The sequence below is a fragment of the Panthera uncia genome, chromosome A2 (assembly GCF_023721935.1).
Source record: "Panthera uncia isolate 11264 chromosome A2, Puncia_PCG_1.0, whole genome shotgun sequence".
NCBI lineage: Eukaryota > Metazoa > Chordata > Mammalia > Carnivora > Felidae > Panthera > Panthera uncia.
In genome coordinates this window covers 158,186,998-158,212,566 of record NC_064816.1, presented here as the reverse complement: position 1 = coordinate 158,212,566, position 25,569 = coordinate 158,186,998, and the positions used below count along the sequence as shown (strand labels likewise).

At 47.8% G+C, this 25,569-nt stretch overlaps 1 protein-coding gene across 1 annotated transcript in view; it reads left to right on the top strand.

Annotated features, from left to right (window-relative positions):
* Positions 1-24,834, top strand: part of XRCC2 (X-ray repair cross complementing 2) — a 152,209-nt gene extending 127,375 nt beyond the window's left edge. Inside the window, exon 4 of the transcript XR_007460316.1 lies at positions 24,656-24,834. The gene's annotated coding sequence lies outside the window, so the exon portion shown is untranslated. The remainder of the gene's footprint in view (positions 1-24,655) is intronic.
* Positions 24,835-25,569: the final 735 nt, after the last annotated feature.

The window sequence follows — 25,569 nt, the reverse complement described above, 5'->3', positions numbered from 1 at the left end:
TTGTACCCGGGTTGTTTTCTTTGGCTCCGATCATTTCCTCTCATGTGCGTTTTAAATTTCTTTCCTTTTTATTTTGCCTTGAGTATAGGTATGAAATCATTCAAAATAGAAGTAAGAAGGAACTCTTCAACGTTTCTGATGACCCTTATATGTCATGTGCTATTTTATTATATATGCTGGACAATTCAAGAGTTTTTGCTTTGGTTTGGATTTTTTAATTACAAGATGGTACGAATCCACACATCCTTAGTGCAGAAGACCCAAACACCTATTCCATTTTCCCCGTCTCCACCCCAGAGCTAATCGCCTTCTGTCCTTGGAAGGACTTTCAGTCTGCTTTCTGGCCCACTTTCCTTTTTTTCTATACATAAGACTGTATACTGATTTTTTTTCTCTTAATTTTTTTAAGTTTATTTATTTATTTGGAGAGAGAGAGAGAGAGAGAGAGAGAGAGAGAGGACAGGCGGGTGAGCGGCAGAGAGGAGAGACAGAACTCCAAGCAGGCTTCATGCCATCAACGCGGAGCCCGATGTGGGGCTCAAACCCACAAACCCTGAGATCAGGACCCGAGCTGAGATCAAGAGTCAAATGTCCAACCGACTGGGCCAACCAGGCACCCCTATACTGAGTTTTCAGTTTGCTTTATTCTACTTCCTCTACTGTATCCAGCCTTCCATATCAGAACGTTCCTCTCAACAGATTGAACAATTGCTTTTTTAGCAATTGCTTTAACCACCCTTCGATTCACAGACATTTCTTTCCAATTGTTGCTTGTGCAAACGATGCAACAGTAAACATCCTTGTACTTACATATTTGCATCGTGTTTTAAATTTTATTTATTTATACCCTGCTTATTCCTAAAAAGGATTTTAAAAAGCTAAAAATTATTTTCTAAGTGGAATCCAAATCTAAAAGATGCCAGTTGTAACTTTAGATAACAAGGCGGGGGGGTGGGGGGAGGGAATCAAGCGAATGTCAGAAAATTCATCAGTGAATTAAGCTAAAATGCTAATTTGGAAAGGGTGAAACAGATGGGGCTTTGTAATACGGGATCCAAAGGTTTCTGGAGACACTTATGTTTGAATTAGAAGATACAGCATGAGTTTTCTTGGCAGCAGAAATTGAAAGCAAAGTGATGTTAAATTGATTTTTTTCACTAAACAATTACTCCCACCAAATCATCCTTCATCATTCTATTTTTAAGTAGTAACAAGAATGTTGTGCACGTTTAAAATCAGTGCATGTTACTTAATGAAGCTTTTATTTATGTACATTTTATATATTTTTTTCATACTTTTCTGCCCTTTCTAATGTCAATACGCTCCTTGCCATTAGAAGTTTCACAAGAACTTTGCCCCGTCGCCCACACTAGCTAGTTCAGAAGAAGGAATGGAGTCTACTATATGAGAGAATTCTGAAGAGAGGGACACGCCGATGAAATGCGTCTCTAGGAAGAGATATTTGGTAGAGATGTTGTCTAACGGGAACTCCTTCCGAGAGTGAGTAGGGCCCAGTCTGTTTCACCAAGCTCTGTCCTCTGAGGATGAACACAGTAGAGACCAGATGAGGACAGTGGTGATGATGCTGAGGTGGGTGGATGGTGGGAGGAAGGTTCAAGAAATCCAGTTCAGCATTTGGACGCGATTTTAACACAAAGGCGGGACAAATGCGTTCTTTCGTTATTATACTTTATTTTACTAAATTAAATCATTTTGGGGCGCCTGGGTGGCTCGGTCGGTTAAGCACCAGACTGTTGATTTCAGCTCAGGTCATGATCCCATGGTCATGGGATCAAGCCCCACCTCGGGCTCTGCGCCGACAGCCTGAAGCCTGCTTGGGATTCTCTCTCTCTCTCTCTCTCTCTCTCTCTCTCTCTCTCTCTCTCTCTCTCCCCCCCCCTCTGCCCCTCCCCTGCTTACACTCTCTTTCTCAAAGTAGATAAATAAACATTAAAAACATCAGTTTAGTCACTTGATTCTTTTTGCCATCCTTCCCACAGTTACTTGCTCTGCGTGTGCTCAGACGCCCCCTGCGAGCTGCCCAAGCTCTGGAAATTCTCAGAACCTCTCAGACCACCACGCAGGCATCCGGTCACCACTACATCTTGTTCTCAGAGTCCTTCCTTCCTGACCAGACCGTGGCCCTCAGGGAGGCAGACCTCAGCCACCTCCAAGCCAAAGTCGTCTAGCATGACTGGGGCTGGACGCTTCTCACGTCTTTCTTGTCTAAAGTCTGGGTCTTTGCTGGGGGCCTGCAGCAAAATAGCCTATGTTGGAATCTTCACGCGTTCGACTGCGGGGTAGATGCTGCTTCACTGTAGCTCCTTTTCCTCGCCCCCTGGTCATCATGACAATTCGGACACTCACACAGACGTCAGGGCACCTGAAAGGAAGGCTATGTCCACGAGCGTGCTGGAGCTGGACCTTACCAGCCGGCTCTTACAAGGCTGTGAGAGCAGGCTGTTAAAATTCCAGGTATTTTGCAAGCAGTTGGCTATCACCCTGGCAGCCTGAAATCAGTATGAATGTAGTGTTTACGCCAAGCAATGGACAAAGGGTACCATTAGGACCTTTTCTTTTCTTTTTTTTTAAAAAAAAATTTTTTCTTTTAACGTTTTATTTATTTTTGAGACAGGGAGAGACAGAGCATGAACAGGGGAGGGTCAGAGAGAGGGAGACACAGAATCCGAAGCAGGCTCCAGGCTCCGAGCTGTCAGCACAGAGCCCGACGCGGGGCTCGAACCCACGAACCGGGAGACCATGAGCTGAGCCAAAGTCGGATGCTTAACAGGCTGAGCCACCCAGGCGCCCCGTGGACCTTTTCAAAATACATTCCAGAGAGCTGTTGGCTAACAATGTGCAGCACAGCACTGGTCACGTCTACACTGCCGAGGCAACTTTCTAACTGACTGGTCGGGTCTACACTGCCGAGGCAACTTTCTCCTCGCTGCCCAGTGATAACCACCGCGACAGTGGAAACCCACACGGATGGGGGCAGCCTGTAATTCTTTTGAGACTATGTTTTCAGAGATCCTACCCACTCTCAGTAAAATAAACTAGAAGCAACCTAGGAAGGTGGGCACTGAAAAGAACTGCAAAGTTCTAGAAGATTCCCAGGAGCCCTGGCAGACATTCCCACTTGCTTACCAATTCCTCTGGTAACACAGATGAGCAGGGTCTTCCTCCCCTACTCGCCCATCCCCCAACCCCCACCCGACCATGAAACCCACAGAAGGAAGCCGGTGGGCTTCCCCAACACATCCTGGGGGATGGCTGGGCCTGAGCGGCCCACCTCCACAGGCCTGCCCCTGGCGCTCAGTGTCCTAAAAGGAGACCTGACCTTGTAGCAATGTTCCCACTTCTGCTTTGGGAGAAGATGCAAAGCTTTAGGTGGGGGCTGGGGGGGGGGGGGGGGGGGAGGAAAACCAGAGCAACAGCAGTGAGGACAGGGCTCTAGGCCTGCGGGGCTCCGAGAGCCATCAGCGTTTGGCTACAGCTTCTGATCTTACATCTGCTGTGCACACACCGCTGTGTGTGACAGTAGGCTGCGGGCCAGACTGCCTGGGCCAGGACCCCACTCCGCCTCCTCCCGCGGCCGAGCAATCTCAGGCGGGCTGCCTCCTCCCTGTGTGCCTCAACTTCCCCATCTGTAACAGGAGACAACAGGAATACCTCGTCTTACAGACCTGTCGTGGTGAGAATTACAGCAGTCCGTCCTACAGAAGGCTGGCTGCAGGGGCAAGGCAGCGAGGACAGTGACTGGGCCCGGCGTCCGCAAGGGTCCCCGCTTGGGAGTGAATGCTCTGGGGTCACTGCCTAGCGATCCTTAATTTTGCCTTTTGAATTTCTGCTTTTGGAAATGAATTCCCCGGGGACCTCGGAGCCCGCACCAGGCTCGGAGGCTGCGCTCCGGAGGGGTCCGCCTCCTGCCTCCCGGGAGCGGGAGCGGGTTCCAGGCCGCAGGGTCCCCAGCCCCCGCCCCGCCCCGCCCCCACCCCGCGCCCGCGGCCGCGCTCGGCTCCCAGGGGGGCTGGGGGTGGGCGCCGGAGGGTCTGGGTCCCCGGGTGCGCGGCGGCGTCTCCGATCGATGGGGGCGGGGCAGCGTGTGTCCCCCTGGGCTGGCAGGGCCCACCCCTTCCGGGCCCCCAGCGCGTGCGGAGAGAGAAATGCCCTGGGGCCACAGGTCTGCCGCAGGTTGGGTGGTGGGCTTCCCCGCCCCCCGCCGGCGCGGTGCCTCTGTTTGGAGTGTGGGGGTGCCGGGAAGTCAGCAGCTGGGGGGGGGGGGGTGTGCACCCCGACCCCTGACTGGCGGCACCTGGCAGGGTCTGCACGCCCCCCGCGAGTGTCCCTGTGCCCCGGGGAGAGTGGCATCAAATAGAAAATGAAATCACCAGGATGAGCCCAGAGATAGGCCACAGAAGAAAGGAAAATACTTAATATTTCAGTCCCCTTTCCCTGCTTTTTCACCAGGGGCCCCATATGCCCATTTGCATTGGGCCCTGCAAGTTTCGTCACCAGACCTGCGGAGAACGGGAGCCGGCTCGTAATCGGAGCACGAGAAAAGTTAGCTCTTGTCATTATTGTCTAACGCATGTGGGCCACGTGGCGTCGCGCGTCTGGCAGGCCTTTTCACAGCTTGGCATATGAAGGTGAAAGGCCTTCTCTATTTCGGGTGCTCCCGGGCCTTATAAGGCTCCCTCCGGCTTAATAGGGGCGCTCACGGTGACCGAAGACCAATTCAGTCGTGGAGATGACAGGCATCGTCCAGTCTGAGCCGTTCAACGACCACTTTCTGGCAAGCGGCGAGGCCCTAAGTCTTGACTCGGTACGTCAGGGGGCGGGGGAGCCGGCTACCTGCACCTGGAGGGGGCCGCACCCCCACTACCCGGGGGAGGGGGGACGGGGCGAGGGCCCAGAAGCAGGAGACATCACCCCGGCCCTGGAGCGCACCCTAGCAGACTGGGGTGTGCAGCCGCAGCTCGCGGAGCCCCCAAAGGCCAATTGCTGGGCCCACCGGCAGCTTGGGGGGGGGGGGGGGAGGGGCGGCTGACATGTTCCCAGTCCCGGGGGCGGGTGCTGCTACTGCTGTTCCCTCTTTGAAAGCTACAGGTTTTAACTAGAGTAATCTGGAAGGCTTCCCGGAGGAGAACACTGAGACGGATAATTGGTGGGGAAGAAAGCAATTACAAACGGAATGAATAACCAAAGGCACAAACCCAGGAGAGCGCTGTGTGCGTTTGTGGGAGACAAAGGGTGAAATGCCTCCTGCTAAGATACTCTCTTCACATGTACAATGGCAAGGAAATCTGTAAACTTCACAAAGTCTGTCCCAAAAGGCAGGATATTGGACTGGACCCTCAGTGGGGCTGCATAGCCCCCTTTCTTGTGGCTCAGAGCAGGTCTGAGCCCCGGACAGCAGAAGATAAACATCCCAGGGGACGTCCTCGTATTTCATTCTTACGATTATACACGACACAGCGCTTTAAAATAATACAGTTTCTACCTGGGTAAAATAAATGTCCCACTAATACCTACTGTTATTAAAATGGAGGGGAGAAAAAACTTCGTTCTACCTTCTCGGGATCTGTGGCTGGCCTGAGAATTAAGCTGACATAAAACAGACTAACGAGAAAAGCGCACACATTTATTTAACGTCTGCGTGCACCCAGGGGTCTGCGGAAGGAGGGTTAAGGCCTGAAGGGGCCGGGAACCTCAAAGCTCCCCTCCCTTTTTACACAAAGAATGATGTTTCGTGGGGATGCGACAAGACAGGCTCCGATTAGGGGCAGTGAATTGTGGGACAGGGACTGGGAAATCCAGGGGAACCTGAGGGAACATGAGGGTTATTTTAGGATGGTCTATGCAGGTTCCCTCCAGCCTCTGGCGATAAGACTGTCCTCTTTCTGGAGCAGGGAGGGCCCTTCCTGGAGGGAAATCTCACGACCTGTTCTTGGGTAAAAAGGGGGAGTCAGGGGGCCCTTCCTGCATCTGTGAGCTCTTAAAGGCTTCAGGGCAGAACAGTATGCCAAAGGGGCATATTCTGGGTGGCACGGCCAGATCCCCTCCAAACGGTAGAGAAGAAACTTCAGGTGGGGTTCAACGTAATCCTGTGGGTTGAGAAACAATGGTAAAGGTTTCACTTTCTTTTCTTTCTTTCTTTCTTTCTTTCTTTCTTTCTTTTAAATTAAAGCTTTTATTTTATTTTGAGAGACATTTTCCCTCAATTCTTGTCACTAAACTGTGGGGGGCGGAGGGGGAGAGTCAGGTAAAGTAGGAGGCTGCAAAGGACAAAAACACTCCAGAAATTAAAATATTTGGAGTGCTTGCTTCTAGGTTTTCTGGCTTTTAAAAAATTCCGTTTATGTCACTATTCCAGTGGAAATATTCCCTTTAAAAGCCCTGAGTCGTCAGATGTTCTTAAATATTTCTTTATCTGAGAGCTTTAGTTAAAGCTCTTAGTGGCTATGGATATTTTGATTGAGTAACCTCCGCAAGTCCTTTAATAGTATACCTGCCATTTTTCTAAACACTAATGGTAAGAAGAGTAATTTACTGAAAAGAACACGGGTTTTAGAAAAAGGCAGACCTGGTTCAAGGCCAAGCTTTGCCACATGTTAGGGACTTGCTTGCCGTCTCGGGAAAGTAAAGAGAATGACACCTGCTTGGGGTAGGAGAGATTAGGTTCAGCTGCAAGTGAGCAAATGCCCCAAACTGTGGCTTGAACGGACGCAAGTTCAGGTGAAGCCGCAGGTAAGTGGCTCAAGGCAGGTGCGGTGCTCCGTGGTGTCTGGGACACTGACTCCTTCGAGCAGGCTCTCTCTTGAGCATTACCAAGTTGGCCTCAAAGGTCCAAGCCACCTGCTTCTGCCGCTGCTTTCTCATCGGCGCGTTGGCTAGAAGAAAGGAGCAAAAAGGCCAGTTTCCAGAAGTATCGCACACTGGCCAAGAGAGAGCGGAGCATGATGGCTTCACGGCCGTGTGTCTCGCAAAAAATCAGGGGTTCTGTTGCTAGAAAAGAGGCACAGATATCGGGGGAGAACCCATTTCGATTATATCTGTAAAACACTGGCTCCGATGCAAAGGCAGTCACGAAGCACTGATGATTATCACCACTATATATATTTCTGTTGCCCTTGGAAGGACCGCTGCCCCATTTATTATTTCCATAAGCAAGAATTTCTCCTAAATGATTGACAGAAAACATATCATTCCTTTCCTCCTGTGCAATAGGGGCAAAGAAAGAAAATAAATAAAATAGGTACTCGGCATAACTTATCAGATTATATGCCAGAGGTATACAAAATACTATTCCACCATTAGGGTGCTTTCTGCTCTGAGAAATAGAATATTTAGCTTTAAAAAAAAGTGCTCACAACTCATAGTCCCATGTAACAACACTTTGACAGGAAGTCAGCTGTCATTTTTGTTCCTTTGGGCAAACAATATCATTCTTTCACTGCGTCCGAGATTTTCTAACACTAGTTTTATGTATTTTTATTATAATGTGCATTAGTCTAGGCTTTTTTGTTTCTTTTGCATGGACTTCATTGAGCTTTGTGAGTCTGTGGGTTTACAGTTTTCATCGAAGTCAGAAAAATTTAGCCATTATTTCTTCAAATACTTTTGTCCCCTCCTCTCTCCCCTGCATATTAGGGCCACTTGAATTTGTCCCACTTACTAATGTTTTATCCCTTTTTTTAAGGCTCCCCCCCCCCCGCCCCCCGCCACCGTGTGCTTCATTTTGGATTGTTTCTATTGCTATGTCTTCAAGTTCACTTATCTTTTCTTCTGCTGCGTCTAGTTTATTTATCTCATCCCAATGTGTGTTTCTTCTCAAACATTGCACTTTTCTTCACTCTACGTTCAACACAGGCCTTTCTTATTCCTTTCATGTCTCTCCCTAATGTTGTTTTGTTGTTTTTTTTTTAATTTTAGAGAGACAGAGAGGAGAGTGCAAGCAGGGGAGGGGCAGAGGGAGAGAGAGAAAATCCCAAGCAGGCTTCACAGTCAACACAGAGCTCAGTGGAGGGCTCCATTTCACGACCTTGGGATCAGGACCTGAGGCAAAATCAAGAGTCAGACGCTTAACCGACTGAAACAGCCAGGCACCCCTCTGCCTAACGTGCTTTTGTTTTTCTCAACCTCCTTAAGCATGTAGAATACTGTTACAGTAACTATATGAATGTGTGTGTCTACCACATCTGTGTCATCATTATTGGTAAAATTACCCTGTCAGCCATTTTGTCCTGTTCTTTGCATGCTTCGTAATTCTTTTTTTTTTCCTTTTTAATGTTTATTTATTTTTGAGAGAGAGAGAAAGCAGGGGAGGGGCAGAGGGGGGGGGGACAGAGGATCTCAAGTGGGCTCTGTCCTGACAGCAGAGAGCCCAATGTGGGACTCAAACTCTCGAAACGTGAGATCATGACCTGAGCCGAAGTCGGACACTCGACCGACTGAGCCACCCAGGCGCCCCAGTATTTCTTTATTACATGCTAAATATTGTGGATTTTACCTTCTTGGTGCTGGAGATTTTTATATTTTTAAAACTATTCTTGGGGGGCGCCTGGTTGGCTCAGTCGGTTGAGTGTCCGACTTCGGCTCAGGTCATGATCTCACGGTTTGTGAATTTGAGCCCCGTGTTGGGCTCTGTGCTGACAGCTCAGAGCCTGGAGCCTGGTTCAGATTCTGTGTCCCCCTCTCTCTCCGCCCCACCCCTGCTTATGCTCCTTCTCTCGCTGTCTTTCAGAAATGAATAAACATAAAAAAATTTTTTTTTAATAAAAAAATAAAAAATAAATATTCTTGGGATTCTCTCTCCCTGCCCCTCTCCCCCTCAAAATAAATAAATAAACTGTAAAAAAAAAAAGTTTTTTAAATATTCTGGAGCTTTGTTCTGGAACACAGATAGGTTACTTGGGAACAGTTCGATCCTTCTGACACTTTATCAAATAAGACCAGAGCAGCCTTTAGCCTTGGCCTGATTTCTCCTTCACTGAGGCAATCCCTGGGTTCTCTATCTGATGCCCCTCGTATTATGATGTTTTTCTCACTGGCTGAGGGAATAACAGCTCTTCCCAGCCCCGAGTGAGTGCGGATCCTTCTGCCTGCTCCTTTCAGGTGGTCCTCCCCCTGCCCAGAGGCAGGTGTCTCTCCCACGTGACTGGTCGGCCGAGGGGACTCTCTGCAGATCCCCGGACCTCTTGTTCTGTGCAGTATCTCCTCTCCGGCACTCTGTTGAAGCTCTGTCTTGGCTTCTCTGGACTTCTAGCTTTATCTTCTCGGTCTAGGGGGACTTCTGAATTCTCCAGCTCCCGGTTCCAACAGTGCTCAGGGCAGGTTGTCTACACATCATCGTCCACACATCTCCACACATTGTCTGCCCTTCCGGACGTCTGCCCACCAACCTCCGCTGGCCCGCATCCTAGACATTATCTCCCGGGGCCCTCCTGACATGATGCCAGGCACAACACCCACCATGCTATCAGCGGCACCCTAGTTCCCCAGGCACGCCTACTCCCTCCATGCCCACCTGTGTACCCACCCACCAGCAGTGGCTCACCTGTGCCCCCCCAGGGTTTCTTCTGCTCGCCGGGAGACCGTGACCAGCTCTGGCCCGGGCACCCGGGAATTCTCCACCATTCAGTGGGCTACAACCATACCTCTTCAACAAGGTGTGAAGCCAGCTTCCAAGGTGGTCCCTTAGGCTACCCTTTAGAGTTGTCTTTCTGTCTTCCCAGTTTACTCTCCTATGATAATTTAGTAATCCTTTACGTTAAATGTTTTCTGCTTATGACTATGTGGTTTCTGTCTCCTGGTTGCACCTGGATTGATGAAAACACTAATAATTTTCACAAGTCCATCTCGAACCTGGCATCATTGCTGAATCTCTCATTAGTTCCAGCCACCTTGCTGATTTTGTTGACTTTTTAAAAATTTGGTATTTATTTATTTGGGGGAGGGGGAGGGGCTGAGAGAGAGAGAGGGAGAGAGAGAGAGAGAGAGAGAGAGAGAGAGAGAGAGAGAGAATCCCAAGCAGGATCCACACACCAGCACAGGGATCATGTGGGATCATGAGCCAAAATCAAGAGTCGGATGCATAACCAACTGAGCCACCCAGGCGCCCCTTGTGGGCTTTTTAATTGATATGATTATAGCAGTTTTGATACTCCTCGTCCTATTTTGATGTCCCTTCTATCTAGCTCCTCTCTTGTTACACTGGTCAAGGCCTCCAGCACTGTGCCCAGTGTTGGTGTTGCTGGACAGCTTGGGCCCTTGTTAAAGGTTGATTCCCTTTCTTAAAGGATTTTATCTAAAATTTCTCTAGCACCTATGGTATCTGCTATAGATTTCTGGTACCAGGTCAAGGAAATGTCTTTCTACTCCTAATTTTCTAATATATATATTTTTTAATCGCAAATGGGTGTTTGATTTTTTCACATATTTTTTCTGAAGTTTTTGAGATAATCCTGAGGTTTTTCTCCTTTAAACTACTGTACATTTATTAATAGATACTCCCCTAAGTGGGTAAGGACAAGGAGTACAATAAATGTGGAGGAGATTATAGTTAATATTTTAAAATACTGTCTTATAGGGGCACCTGGGTGCATCCAACAAGGTTAAGCATCCAACCTTGGCTCGGGTCATGATCTCACAGTCTATGAAGTTCGAGCCCTGCGTTGGGCTCTGTGCTGACAGCTCAGAGCCTGGAGCCGACTTCAGATTCTGTGTCTTCCTCTCTCTCTGCCCCTTCCCTGCTTGCACTCTGTCTCTGTCTCTCCCTCTCTCAAAAATAAATAAACATTAAAAAACAATACTGTCTTACAACTCATAGCTATAGAATCTACTGAGCGTTGACCTACTCCAATAAAGATTTCATTTAATGTCTGCACCTGCTTTAAGGTCTGATTCTTGGTTGTAAAATATCAGCTGACAATAGTTTTTATTTCAAAAATGTCTCTACCATAACAACAATCGTATAATAGCTAATGCTTCGAAGTTAAGATGATTTTTTCCAGATACTGAACAATAGGGAGAATTTTCTTTTCTTTTTTAATTAAAATGTAATTAAAAAGTTTTAATTACAAAAACACGACATGCCTATTGTGCAAAAATTAAGGCAGTTTTCAAGGTGCAAAGTAAAAATGGAAAGTCTCCAACTCCTGTTTCTTCCCCATTTCTGCTACAGAGGGCTGGTTTGAGATCTAGAGCTTGGGAAAACCATTTTTACTCACCCGCTTTGACAATACTCCCCATCAAGTTTCTAAAAACCAAACATATATTATAGCAAAGAGCGTATATTTGAAAAAAGGTAAGGAAAACTCCACAGAGTAATCCCTTAAAAAAAAATGTTAAGGTATTGTCCTGTTGAATTCTTATTTCTATGTGATAGCGGTAGCCCAGAGGAAAATAGGAGTTTGAGATTTCCTCCTCTTGCAAAAAATCTTAATTATCTTATTCAGCCCCAGGGATACCTGAAAGAAAGTAATTTTCATGTGAGAGAATAGAGCGGTATCTTGCGTTGGTATGAGAAGTGATGGCTTTCCTGGGCACAGATGGGAAGCAGGGAGGAACTGAGCACGGGAGTAAACTTGGGGGAAATATAACAGTACTCAAAGTCCTCCTGTAGGAGTTCATGATTGTATTTAAAGTATCATGATGCCCCCAAACTTTAGACAGACCCAGATTCTTGTGTAATGACAAAGAAGACCAGCCAACGAGAAATAATTGTCGGATTGGCTGACACTTTGGGTCTCCGCACGCTGCGGTAAACACTGCAGGGAGATAGAAGCCAAGATTTGTCAGCCAGTGTTCTGAGTCCTATCAGACCCATTGCAAACACTCAGATAAATGTGAAACAATAGCAGCGGTGGCAAATGACAGCCCAAGGGCCTTTGCTCCGTAACCTCTAATTAATGACGAAATGAGAGTAGCTGCAAGCAGGGGACGAGGCAGAGGGTGTAGAAAGCGTGCTCTACTTTGCCACTAGTCTCCATTACCCAGTCCCCTTCATGTCTTGTTAAAAAGAGGACAGAAAGATACTTGGAAGGGAAGCCAAAAATATAGGAGCATGTTTGAAAGATTTCCAAGTTGTGGTGGGGGAGCCGCCAGATTCGTTTTCAGTCCTGACTTACTTGTTTACTACCCAGATGATCTTAGACAAGTCAGACAGGAACCTCTCCGAGCCTCGGTAAAATTGGAGTGAAAATTCCTGACCAGATCACTGAGTGGTTGTGAGACTCGAAAGAGATCATGCTTGAATATGAAGATGTGCAATTGAAGGGTAATGTTCCTAAATCCTGCCGATACCTTTCCAAATAGCCTCAAACTTGCCTTAAACAAGCCTTAAACTTGCCTCATAATCGCTCATTCTGAGTGCACCGTGTTTTTCCCATTAGGATCCCCCCGATCGACACACAGTCTATGCTAAAAATTTTATTTTTATCCCAAACACAATGGGGAGCCATTGAACTGTTTAAAAGTAGAGGGGAGATGGGCGCATTTGCATTTAGAAGAGATCATTCTGACTGCAGTGCCGAGAAGAGACTGGAAGAATAAATGGAACCGCCTCACGGCAGTCACAGAAAGGGGGATGGTAGCTCGGACTTGAGGGTACAGACCGTATTTTCCCAAGATGAGCTCCAATAGTATCTCTCATCTTGTATGTTCTGGTTTTATTTTTTAATTGAAGTACGATTGATATACAAGATTATATTACTTTCGGGCGTACGACGTAGGGAACGAACAGTTCTATACGTTATGTAATGCTCAGCGTGATAAGTATAGCATCTGTATGTCCTTCTGCCCTGTTCACTTGTCTTCATTTCTCCAGCCCCTTGAACCTAGGTGGGCAGCAGTCCAGCCCCTTGAACCTAGGTGGGCAGGCAGGTTGCCCGGACTAGTACAATAGGGCAAAAGGGACGTTGCGTCGGTTATGGGCAGAAAGTTTAACTGGTCTTACACCTTCCACTCTTCTCGGAAGAGAAGAATACTCATTCTCGGAAGTCAGCTGCCACACGGTGAGAAGCCCAAGTCCCATGAAGAGGCAGGTGTGGGGACTCAAACCAACAGCTCCCCGCCCACAGCCATGGGAGTGTGCCATCCTGGACCAACCCAGCCAAGACATCAGATAACTGTAGCCCAAGCTGCTGCCTACAACTGTGTGAGCAGTATAAGCAATACCAAGCAAGAGCTGCCCTGCTGAGTTCAGTCCCCCCATGGGCCATGAGAGGTACTAACTTTATTCGTTTCCAAGGGCTGCCATCGCAAACTACCACAGACTGGGAGGCTTACACAACAGGAATTAATTTTCTTACAGTTCTGGGGACTAGAAGTCAAAACCAAGATGGCGGCAGCATTGACTCCTTCTGAGGGCCCTGAAGAAAGGCAGTTCCAGGCTTTTCTCCCTGGCTGGTAGACAGCCATCTTCTCCATTCTTCATATCCTCCTCCTTTTATGCATGCTTCTGTGTCCCCACTTCCCCTTTTTAATAGGACACCAGTCATTATTGGATTAAGGCTTACTCCCAGTGACCTCAGCTGGACTCGCTTCCATCTATTAAGACCTTATTTCTGGGGCGCCTGGGTGGCTCATTCGGTTGAGCGTCCCGACTTCAGCTCAGTTTGCAGCTTCAGCTCGCAGTTTGTGGGTCCGAGTCCCACATCGGGCTATGTGCTGACAGCTCAGAGCCTGGAGTCTGCTTCGAATTCTGTGTCTCCCCCTCTCTCTGCCCCTCCCCCACTTGCGCGCGCGCGCGCGCGCTCTCTCTCTCTCTCTCTCTCTCTCAAAAATAAATAAACATTAAAAAAATACCTTATTTCCAGATAAGGTCACATTCTCAGGTACTGGTGGGTTAAGACTTGGACCTATGAATTTGAGGGGGACACAACTGAACCAATAAGAATAATAAATAACCGTTTTAAGCTACCAAGTTTCGAGGTGGTTTGTTATACTTCAAAAGATAATCAGAACAGGCAGTTGTGGAAATGGAAAGTACACATTTCAGGAGACATAAAAATTCCCTAAAACACGGTCATTGGGTTGGACATGGGATGGCAGGAGACCCTACCTACGTGTCTCCTGCCCGGCAGCCCTCCTCGTTTGTTAACATAACTTCACTGGGTTCAGGTGTCCCTTCTCTCTTTGCGGGCCTGTGCCTCACTAAACTCTGGTGCCATTCACCTCGTAAAAGTTAAATCCTAATAGCCTCAGCAAACCGCGGCAATTACATTCCTATTCCCTGTGGTGGGATTAAGAAAAGTCACATGCCTCAGTCCTGTGAGAGGTCAGTCTCCTGAAGGTATATCTGGAGAAAATTTCTCATCTTTTACAAGAGACGCTGAGAAACAGGGTCCTTTCTCTTCCTCCAGAGGAGGGTGTCAGGATGTGGCAACTGGTTGGGGGCGGGGGGGGGGGGGGAGAGCCAGGCAAGAAGACGCTGAAGAATGAGGACTGCGTCCAGGTTCTTGGTGACGCTGTTGAGTCACTGCATGGACCACCCTGCGGCCATGGCAGCTTGCAGTTTCCTGTTTTGAAATTCTAAACCCCATTACTGTTGAAGCCCTTTTGAGTTATTGTGTATAGTTGACATTTGCCCATCAAATAAATAGTCCACTATTTGGGAGCTCAGAAGAAGTTTGAGATGGAAATAGACGTGTTCTAGTCGTTCAAATATAAAAAAAAAAATTTTTTTTTTTGTCTTTATTTTATTTTGAGAGAGACAATGTGAGCCGGGGGAGGGGCAGAGAGAGAGGGAGACACAGAATCCGAAGCAGGCTCCAGGCTCCGAGCTGTCAGCACAGAGCCCGACGCGGGGCTTGAACCCACAGATTGTGAGATCATGACCCAAACTGAAGTCGGACGCTTACCTGCCTGAGCCTCCCAGGTGTCCTTGTAGCCGTTCACATATAAATGGACGCGGGTGCTTACAGTGCAGTAATTAGAGAATGCTTAGCTTCAACCAGTATTGAACAGGTACTGATAAGTCACGTATTTACACTCAGTAGCTTGGCTGAAATGTGAGCCCTTGACAATATCTAACTGGTGACAGTGTGGTCTCCCACACATGGTTGGTGGCACTGAAGACCCGTTGTGTGGCCATTATCAGAGTTCCACCAGGGCGTCCCCCGGAACAGTGAAACCCTGGACGCTAGCAGGTATCTGTCCGTGTGAACCCGGTTCGATAACTTCTGTGTGGTTCCTCTGCACTGTAGGGTGGGTCTGTCTATGCCAGTTTGGAAATTCTTTTTTTTTTTTTTTTTTTTTTAATTTTTAACGTTTATTTATTTTTGAGACAGAGAGAGACAGAGCACGAACGGGGGAGGGTCAGAGAGAGAGGGAGACACAGAATCTGAAACAGGCTCCAGGCTCTGAGCTGTCAGCACAGAGCCCGATGCGGGGCTTGAACTCACTGACCATGAGATCATGACCTGAGCCGAAGTCGGCCGCTTAACCGACTGAGCCACCCAGGCGCCCCTGGAAATTCTTAAAGATACGTTATTGAGTGAATATCACAAAATACAAAACAGTATGTTTAGCACGATCTCTTTTGTATAACAGTTTTTAAAACATCATCGAAATTCATAGGTAACAATATATCCTTAAAGTTGTTTGGGTTTTTATTCTAGAAGGAATCATTGAGAAAATGCTGTAAGTGGGGCGCCTGGGTGGCTCAGTCCATTAAGCGTCCGACTTCGGCTCAGGTCATGATCTCACGTTTCATGGGTTCGAGCCCCGCATCGGGCTCTGGGCTGACGGCTCGGAGCCTGGAGCCCGCTTCGGATTCTTTGTCTCCCCCTCTCTCTGCCCCTCCCCTGCTCACACTCTGTTTCTATTTCAAAAATAAACATTAAAAATATTTTTTAATAAAAACAGAAAATGCTGTTAGTGTTTATTCTATAGGGAATCACCTCTATTTGCTCTGTTTTTTTAATCGTAGCAGACACTGCTGTTGGTTCTCTGGTGTCATTCTTCCTGTCCAGTGCAGGAGGGGAAGCAGCAAGGCTCAGGTCTTTAGGATCAACCTAGAGCTGGGTTGGCCTCGTCATTATGAGAATGTTCTACCCTTGGACAGTAAGGAAAAGTTTCTGGGAAAGCTATTTAGAAGGGAATTCAGTTGACCTCGGCTCAGGCACTTCCCCACATTCTCCAATGAGCCTGTTCTCGAAAGACGCCAGACCTTTGCTCCCGTCGTGACTTCCCATGCTGATCTGGATTACAACCACGTCGGAACCCCCGGGGAAGAGCGAAAAGACAATTGGATTCTATGCTGCCACAGAGCCATGGCTCTGACCTTGGATGAGTCTGCCACAGAGCCCCCCAGCGAATGTGATAGCATTTGTTCAGAGAACATTGCAGTGCAGTTGGTGTGGTTTATGTGCGAGAGCCAATGACCAGAGCGCCAGAGACCAGCATCTCCAGGGAGACATCAGTGTCCCTGCCCGTCATCCTTGAAATGAAGCAACCCCTCCATTAGCTAAGGCCCCTAGCCTGCTACCCGCTCCTTTCCACGAAGATTCTGAGCTTCGGAACCCTCTGTCTACAGAATCGAGTTGATTTTTTCAGAAAATCGGTAAAATAGTACAGAATGCGATTCCCACTTTTCAATGAGGCATCTGTACCGGAAAGGGTGGAGGGTGGTTGACCTTTCCACCGGGTGAGAGGGTGAGAGGGACATTCCCGGGCTGTGTTGCACCAAGATGGGCTCGACAAACATCTATCTGAATTGGGAAGAGAGTGATGCTTGCCCGCGCCTGTAGCCTTCGCCCCGCTCGTTGTTACCCTTCACCCTTTCTCTGCCTTGACACATGGGTACCCTGCCTCGAGGTCCAGCGGCCCAGTTACAGTCCTGAAGACAAAAGCCCAGTGCCGAAGACGGCGGAGGAGGAGATGGAAGCAGTTCGGGTTTGGTGATGTTCTGGACAACGCGCTCCAGGCCTGGACAGCTCACCTCCAGAATCCTTCATTGCCTGGGAAGAATAGACCTCTCTCTGTTGAAGACACATTGGCCCGGTTGTCCGTTCCTTGCAGCCAAACATGTTCCCGTAATCCTAGTGCTTCCTATTTGCCTTTCCAGGTCCACGTTCCATCCCCGTCTACCGCTCAGGACCCCAGGAGGCTGACTTGTCTGGACTATAGCAACAGGCTCACGGGCCCTCTGGCTTCTGGTTGGACTTGGCCCAGAAATTCTACTCCTACGTGTTTACGATGTTATACACTTGCACTTGCTCTTGGCCAAAAGGCCAAGAAGCGATGACGATGTTATACACTTGCAAAAGTACACCAAGGAACGTTTATAAGGGTGGGCAACCGGAGTATTGTTCGTAATGGCAAAACATGGAAAGCAGCCCAAATGTCCATCAGTCAGGGGACTTCTTAAATTAAATATGGCGTAGCATTCCTTGGAATACTTGGCAAAAACTAAAAATGTATATCCATATAAATCCTTTCAGAAAGTATAAGCAAACTGGGGCTACCTTTTTCTTTTTTTTAACATTTCTGAAGATCGTAAATTTTCTTACCATGTTTGTGTTACTACTTTACTGTGTTACTATTTCTGATTATTATGTTATTGAAATGTCAACAGGGCTGTTTAAGGTCTGTTTTCCCCTGGGTTCCCCAGAAAGTAGAGTCTGAAGCGGAGGTTTACATGCCCGTGCTTTAGTAAAGAAAGCGGGGTGAGGAGCAGAGGAAGGGGGCAGGGAAGGAGGGGGGCCAGCGTCAATGTGTGTTAGCACACTGACCGTGAAGAGGCATGGATTGTTCAACCTGACAGAACGTTTTCTTAAAAGCTTTGTAATCTGCATTTCAGGAAAATCTTTCCAGGGCAGAAAGAGGGAAGGATTTATTCAGTGAGTCCACTATTTCCTTATTCAAAGGTTTGTCCCAAGAGACATTAACCCTCCCACCCTGGGGTCTGTGTGTGCATTTGGTGGCGAGCAGGGCTACTGGGCGGCATGGACAAGGAGCCCCCAGGGCAGAAGCTGGGAGGTAGCTGGTGAGGGTCTGAAGTGATCGGAGCCCCCGCAGACCGGGCTGCAGAAACGGGACCCAGAACGGGAAGCAGTAGGTCAGGACTGGTGCACAAGTGTCTACTGTACCTTCCAGAGTCTTCTCTAATTTTGTTGTAATATTTATTTTTTGAGAGACAAAGAGAGACAGAGCACGAGCAGGGGAGGGGCAGAGAGAGAGGGAGACACAGACTCTGAAGCGGGCTCCAGGCTCCGAGCTGTCAGCACAGAGCCCGACGCGGGGCTCGAACTCACGGACCGCGAGATCGTGACCTGAGCCGAAGGCGGATGCTTAACTGACTGAGCCATGCAGGCGTCCCCAGAATCTTCTTTAATTGTCTTCTCCATGTATGTGTTGCCCAAGCCTGCCCTAACAAATGACCACAAACCAGGTGACTTAAAACAGCAGGAATTTATTTTCTCAGAGGCCAGGAGGCCAGAGGCACACAGGCGAGGAATCAGCAGGGTTGGTTCCTTGTCAGGGGCCGAGTCTGTTCCATGCGGCTCTCCCAGCTTCTGGCAGCTGCAGCAACCTCTCTCCCATCTGTGTTCTGTCATCACACGGCCGTCTTCTCCCCTGCCACTGTCTTCGCGGGACATTCTCTTTGTATGTGTCTGTCTCTGGGTCTCTCCTCTTTTTAAAAGGGAGTCAGTCATATTGGGTTAAGGCCCCGCCCTATTCCATCATGACCTCATCTGAATTGGATCGGTCCCATATGCAATGACCCTGTTTGCAAGGATGGTCACATCCCGAGGTTCTGGGAAGGACATGAATGCGGGGGTGGGGGGCACTATTTAACACAGTACAGTAGGTTTTTGTGTTCAGCAACTAATTGGTGGTATTTTACAACTGAAGTGAAAAGAATGTTACAGAAACCCGAATCTCCCAGCAGAACATTCTTGCTGGACATGAGTGAGACTTGACTGCACGCGTGGACGCCCGACTGCTTGCCCAGACAGCTCCGATCCATCTGAATGGACAGAACTACCCCCTTCGCTTACCATTCCATTTATAACCCCCACTGCCGTGGGTCTACGACTGATTTAGTCTCCGACTAAAACGTCCGTTAAATGTGTGTTTCTGACTGGTGTTCCGGACAAAAATTCGTTTCCTTCATAGAGCTGGCAAAATAGTTTGGAGAAGAATCCTGGGAGCAGTAGCCTGGATCACTGGTGCCCACAAGATGGGCTCCGAACCTGTGGTGTCAGCACCCCCCTGGGAGCCCGTGGGCTCAGACTCACCCATATCTTCTGAGTGGGAGACCCCTCCCAGAACGAGCCCTCCAGGTGATTCTGACTTGGCCTCAGGTGAACCACTGGCCTAGACCAGCCATGTTCTAACCACAGCAGGATGAAGGTCGGGGCCCGAGGAAAACTCTTGATTTTGCAATTTTGATTTCTTTCCATTCTGTATAAAAAGAATTTCAACACGGTGTATGTTTCCTCCGGAGCCAAAAGTTCTCGGCAATGTTTTCGAGTGTTTTGGTCTCGGGACACTTACACTCCTGAAAGTTACTCAGAGCCCCCCGAGGAGATGCGAGGAGGTAGGTTATATTTATCAATATTTACCGTATTAGAAGTTAAAGTGGTGACAATTTTCTGACGTTTGTTTTTATTAATTCATTTTATTTATTTTTATTTTTTTTTAACGTTTATTTATTTTTGAGACAGAGAGAGACAGAGCATGAACGGGGGAGGGTCAGAAAGAGAGGGAGACACGGAATCCGAAGCAGGCTCCAGGCTCCGAGCGGTCAGCACGGAGCCCAACATGGGGCTCGAACTCACAGACCGCAAGATCATGACCCAAGCTGAAGTCAGACGCTCAACCAACTGAGCCACCCAAGGCGCCCCTATTAATTCATTTTAAAAGGACAATAATAAACCTATCGAATGTGACTTTAAATAACACATCTCTATGAAAAATAATTAGAGTTTCCAAGACAAAAACATTGAGAAGAGTGGTCTGTTTTGCAAATCTCTTTGCTATATGGCTTAATGGAAGACAGCTGGATTCTCATATCTGCATTCAATCTACTCTGCAGCACGATGTTTTGGGTTGAATTATACGAAGACAGTCTGGCCTCACGCATATCCATAGTTGGAAAAGGGAGGATCTCACAGACCCTCTGAAAGGGTCCCCAGGATCCCCAGGCTCCCCTGACCGACCACACACTGAGAAACGCTGGGCTGGAGCAGGGCACATCCTAAGGAAGATGGGCCGCAGTGGGGGGTGAAACAGATCTACTCGGAAAATTCTGCATTAACGTAAAATAACTGTCCCAGCACAGCATGCAAGTATAACTTAAATATCTTAAATAATAAAACACAATAAAGAGCTAAATTTATAATTTAAAATATAGTTGCTGGTCTTTCATGGAGACAGAAACTGATTATCTGGGTATTAAAACTATGAATAAATGTATATATATTTTTTTCAATCTCTAAATTGGTAGGTAAGGCATATTCAGACACATAAAAACTGTGATTCACCGTTTAAACATGTATTGTTAAAGTCTATGAACTGAATCACAAAACTAATACAATTATAGAACTAAACAGGATCTTAAAGATCAAATAGGGCAACATTTTTTTTTTTTTAACGTTTATTTAATTTTGAGACAGAGAGAGACAGAGCATGAACGGGGGAGGGTCAGAGAGAGAGGGAGACACAGAATCCAAAACAGGCTCCAGGCTCTGAGCGGTCAGCACAGAGCCCGATGCGGGGCTCGAACTCACGGACCGCGAGATCATGACCTGAGCCGAAGTCGGACGCTTAACCAACTGAGCCACCCAGGCGCCCCTAGGGCAACATTTTTGAGCAGATAAGGAAACTGCCCCAGCAAGGTTAAAATACCTGACCAAATTGATCTACAAATTAGTTGAAACTCAGCGAATTTAAAAACAGTCGGCTTCAGGGCGCCCGAGTGGCTCAGTCGGTTGAGCATCCGACTTCGGCTCAGGTCACCATCTCGCGGGTCTGTGAGTTCGAGCCCCGCGTCGGGCTCTGTGCTGACGGCTCGGAGCCCGGAGTCTGCTTCGGATCCTGTGTCTCTCTCTCTCTGCCCCTCCCCATTTCACACACTCGCTCTCTCTCAAAAGTAAATAACTTGGATGTCTATTACAAAATTCCAATGAGTCATTGTAGTCAGGGATCCAAGTGACCTGAAATCAGAAAGACCCTCTTGTCGCGGTTTTCCTCAGAGTATGGTCGTAGGAACACCATTTGGAGACCACTTGCTGGTTGGTGTGTTTCTGCTAGAGCATTAGTTCTCAAATTTTGAGGATCTCTAGAAATTAGCCTAGGAATATGCATTTTAAAAATGTTACTATTTATTTATTCTTGAGAGAGACAGAGACAGAGCATGAGCAGGGGAGGGGCAGAGAGAGAGAGGGAGACACAGAATCGGAAGCAGGCTCCAGGCCCTGAGCCATCAGCACAGAGCCCGACGTGGGGCTTGAACCCACGAATGGGGAGATCATGACCTGAGCCGAAGTCCGACGCTTAACCAATGGAACCACCCAGGCGCCCCCAGGAATATGCATTTTAAACAAGTTCCCCAGGTGATCCCCATGCATATTCAATTTTGAGAACCACTGTCCTAGGCAAGCAAGTAATTAGTTTTGACTATTAAAGTAAAAGCGGAATAATAATTCATTAGGGACATAGAAGTTCAAAGACAATTCAGAGAAGAAAGAAATTGTTCCTGGCTGGAAAGATCAGGGAAGGCTCTTGACGAATGCCAAGGATGGAGACAAGTGCAGAATGGAGGGAAGGGTGTTCCAGGGAGCAGGAACTGCATGAGCAAAGGCACAGAGGCAGGAAACTTGGGGTCAGAGACAGGGAAGGGCAAGCAGTTTGCTTTGACTGTCAGAAAGAGTTCCTTACAGGGAGTGGTGAGCATAAGCCTGGCAGAGGTCTGCGTGACCATGACTGAGGCCCATGCCAGCTGGAGGGCTTTGAAATGAGGTTTAATACGATCAGAACCATGTATCAGGGAGAATTTGTCTGGCATGAGTAGAAGGGGAGAGAACAAGAGGTCAAGAGGTGCTTTTGCGACGCCTAAGCTGAAGGGAGGAGACCAGGACCAGAAAGGAGGAGAGAGATCCCTGAGAGACTGTAGGGGTAAGTCGTAGACTGCACTCGTGACCTCCAGAGTCAGAGACGCTCAAGGCCCAGATGAGTAGTTCTCAACGTTGGCTGCACATCTGAACCACCTAAGGAGCTTTTAAAAATGCTGAAGGCTGGATCTCACCCCTACAGATTCCAATATAATTGATCTGAGGTGAGGCCCATGGGTTTTTTGGTAAGATTTCCCCCCAGGCCCTTCCAGCGTGTGGCCGAGTTGAGACCCACCTACCGAGAGCGTAGGTGACCAGAGCGTCCGAGGTCCAGGCATGAACGGAAATAGGGAACACAGGAGAAGATGGTTTGCAAGGAAACAGAAAGTCCTTCTGGGCCCAACAAGTCCAAGGACTTGGTGGAACCTCCAGGTGGGTGTGCCCAGTAAATACTGGAGATGCAGACTAAGAGTTGTTGAGAAGGTTAAAATTAGAAATGTAGGGGCGCCTGCGTGGCTTAGTCGGCTGAACGTCCGACTTCGGTTCAGGTCATGATTGTCTCAGGTCATGATCTCGTGGTTTGCAAATTCGAGCCCCACTTTGGACTCACTGTTGTCAGCGCAAAGCCCGCTTCGGATCCTCTGTCTCCCTCTCTCTGCCTGTCCCCCACTTGTGGGCTCTGTCTCTCAAAAACAAACAAACATAAAAAAGGTTTTAAACAAAGAAATGTAGATTGAAGAATTCACCAGGTAGAGCTGACAATTGAAAATGGCTGCTCTCTGGGGCACCTGGGTGGCTCAGTCAGTTAAGCGTCCGACTTCAGCTCAGATCATGATCTCGTGGTTCGTGAGTTCGAGCCCCACATTGGGCTCTGTGCGGACAGCTCGGAGCCTGGAGCCTGCTTCCGATTCTGTTTCTTTCTCTCTCTGTTCCCCTCCCCTGCTCACACTCTCTCTCCCTTTCAAAAATAAATAAACATTAAAAAAGAGAGAGAAAGAAAGAAAATGGCTGCTCTGAATAGTGTTTGAAAGTAGGTTGGGTATTTGGCAAACAGTACGTAATTTACAAAATTATTAGGGAACACAGACAAAGATGGGCCAATGCTAGAACCTGCACAGGATCCACAAGTAGGGACTCAAGAAAGTAGGCCATTTATTGTTTAATACCTGAAAGTCCTTCCTCCTTCAATCCTTCGTCCTTCCTTAATTCTCTCTCATTCTGAGAATTTGCATATGCAAGTTAGGAAAAATAGAGAATGGGGAGTGGTGAGTTATGCACTTATATAATTAAATTCCCTAGTTGGACCTCTTTGGCCTCTATCCTGGGTTGGCTTTACCAAAACATTACCCCATCCCTCAGGAAAACACTCTTTGCTGTAGGTGCAGAATGGGCTCTGGGGATTGCCAGGTACCTTGACCAGGAAAGGCTAGGAGAGCTGTAATTAATTAACCTCTCAGAAAAATAGTAAAAAAGAAATCCAACAGGTTGGTAGGTTTGATCCTGCAGATCAGAATTTACTTCTGTTTGGGGAGCACCTGAGTGGCTTAGTGGGTTAAGCATCTGACTCCTGATTTCGGGTCAAGCCATGATCTCATGGTTCATGAGTTTGAGACCTGTGTTGGGCTCTGTGCTGACAGCTCAGAGCCTGCTTGGGATTCTCTCTCCTTCTTTCTCTGACCCTATCCTCCTCTGAAAAGAAATAAATAAAGTTGTTTGTTTGTTTTTTTTTTGAGAGTGAGAGAGAGCGCGAGCAGGGGAGGGGCAGGGAGAGAGGGAGACAGAGGACCCAAAGCAGGCTCTGCACGGAGTTCTGCACTTAAAGTGCAGAGCCTGGATGTGGGCCTTGAACTCACAAACTGTGAGATCATGACTGGAGCTGAAGTCAGACGCTTAACCCAGGCACCCTGCAAAATAAATAAACACGCTTCAGAATAAAAAAGAACTTACTTCTATTTGAGAAGACCCTGGCCCATAAGTTGTCTGTTGGCTATGCAGTCGGTTCACTAGCGCCTAGTTGAGCTAGCCTCCTCCCTTGGCTCTTGTCTGCTCTTTCCCGTCACTATGCTGCAGGATGTGGCCACACTTGGCCTCCAACTCATGCTGTCGTTACTTTTCCAAAGTGATTTCTTCATGGGCAAACACCTTTATTAATTTTCTGGTGCAGGAGTTTCTGAAGGCAGCAGGTGCTGAAGGGAGGGTGCCGTCTTTGGCTAGGGGACAAGGAGGTCTACAAGGAGGCTCTTCGCCCTCCAAGGGGGTGAGGAAGCACCTTTTGGCACGTTGAGGTACTAAGAGCCACCTCTGCCTACGTAATGATTGTGAGTGAAGCCGACCATGGATGAAAAGAGACCGTTCAGTTTTGCCAAAGGCTGACCTGGCTGCAGCCACGAAAAGCACCACGAAGGATGACAGGACGGCATCCATTTCTGTCATCCAAAGGGACGTTTGTTTCACAGGTGCATATGCACGTGTCCGAACTCAAATGATATACATTAAATACATACAAAATTTTGTACATCGACCATGCCTCTTTAAAGCTTTTTTTTTTTAATTGTTACGAGATTTTTGAAAACTCTATTATCTTGTTTCAGCATCCCCGACCCCACCTGAGAGAAGAATGTAGGGCAGGCCCTGTGGAAAGCGGTAAGCGATTGGGGTGCCTGGGTGGCTCAGTCGGTTAAGCAACTGACTTCAGCTCAGGTCATGATCGCACGGTTTGTGGGCTCAAGCCCCCCGTCAGGCTCTGTGCTGACAGGTAAGAGCCTGGAGCTCTTCAGGTTCTGTGTCTCCCTCTCTCTGTGTCCCTCCCCACTTGTTCTCTTTCTCTGTCTCTCAAAAAGAAATAAACGTTAAAAAAACAAAAAAAGAAAGCGGTAAGTGATTAGCCAATGGCACATCTAGTTATAGCGAAATCCAAATTGGAGCACAAACTTGCTAGATCCAAGCTCCGAACGCTTTTCACGATGAAATTGTCATCCACCTTGCTTGTTAACCACCATCATCTACTAACAAGTGGAACCTGTGACCAGACTTTGAGCAGAATCTCTTTTCTATCCAGTCTGAGCCTGTTTTTTAAAATATCTTTTTAATGTTTATTTATTTTTGAGAGAGAGAGAGAGCGCGAGCATGAGAGGGGGAGGGGCAGAGAGAGAGGAAGACAGAGGATCTGAAGCAGGCTCTGCGCTGACAGCAGGGAGCCCGATGTGGAGCTTGAACCCATGAACCATGAGATCACCATCTGAGCCGCAGTCAGAGGCTTAACTGACTGAGCCACCCAGGCGGCCCTGGGCCTGTTTTTAATGAGTGAGGGAACCAATTCAAATTTCGAATTTGAACCAAATCATGCTGAGATAGCCTGGGCTTCCTGAATGAATAGGGTAATTGCTTAACTTACATTATACATACTTGCTACTGTCCTTGCTTAATAATGCCCTTCATTGTGACTAGAAAAGCAAAACTGTCCTCAGGCCCCTTTGCTCATCAGTGGGCCTTTACCTGTCCTGCC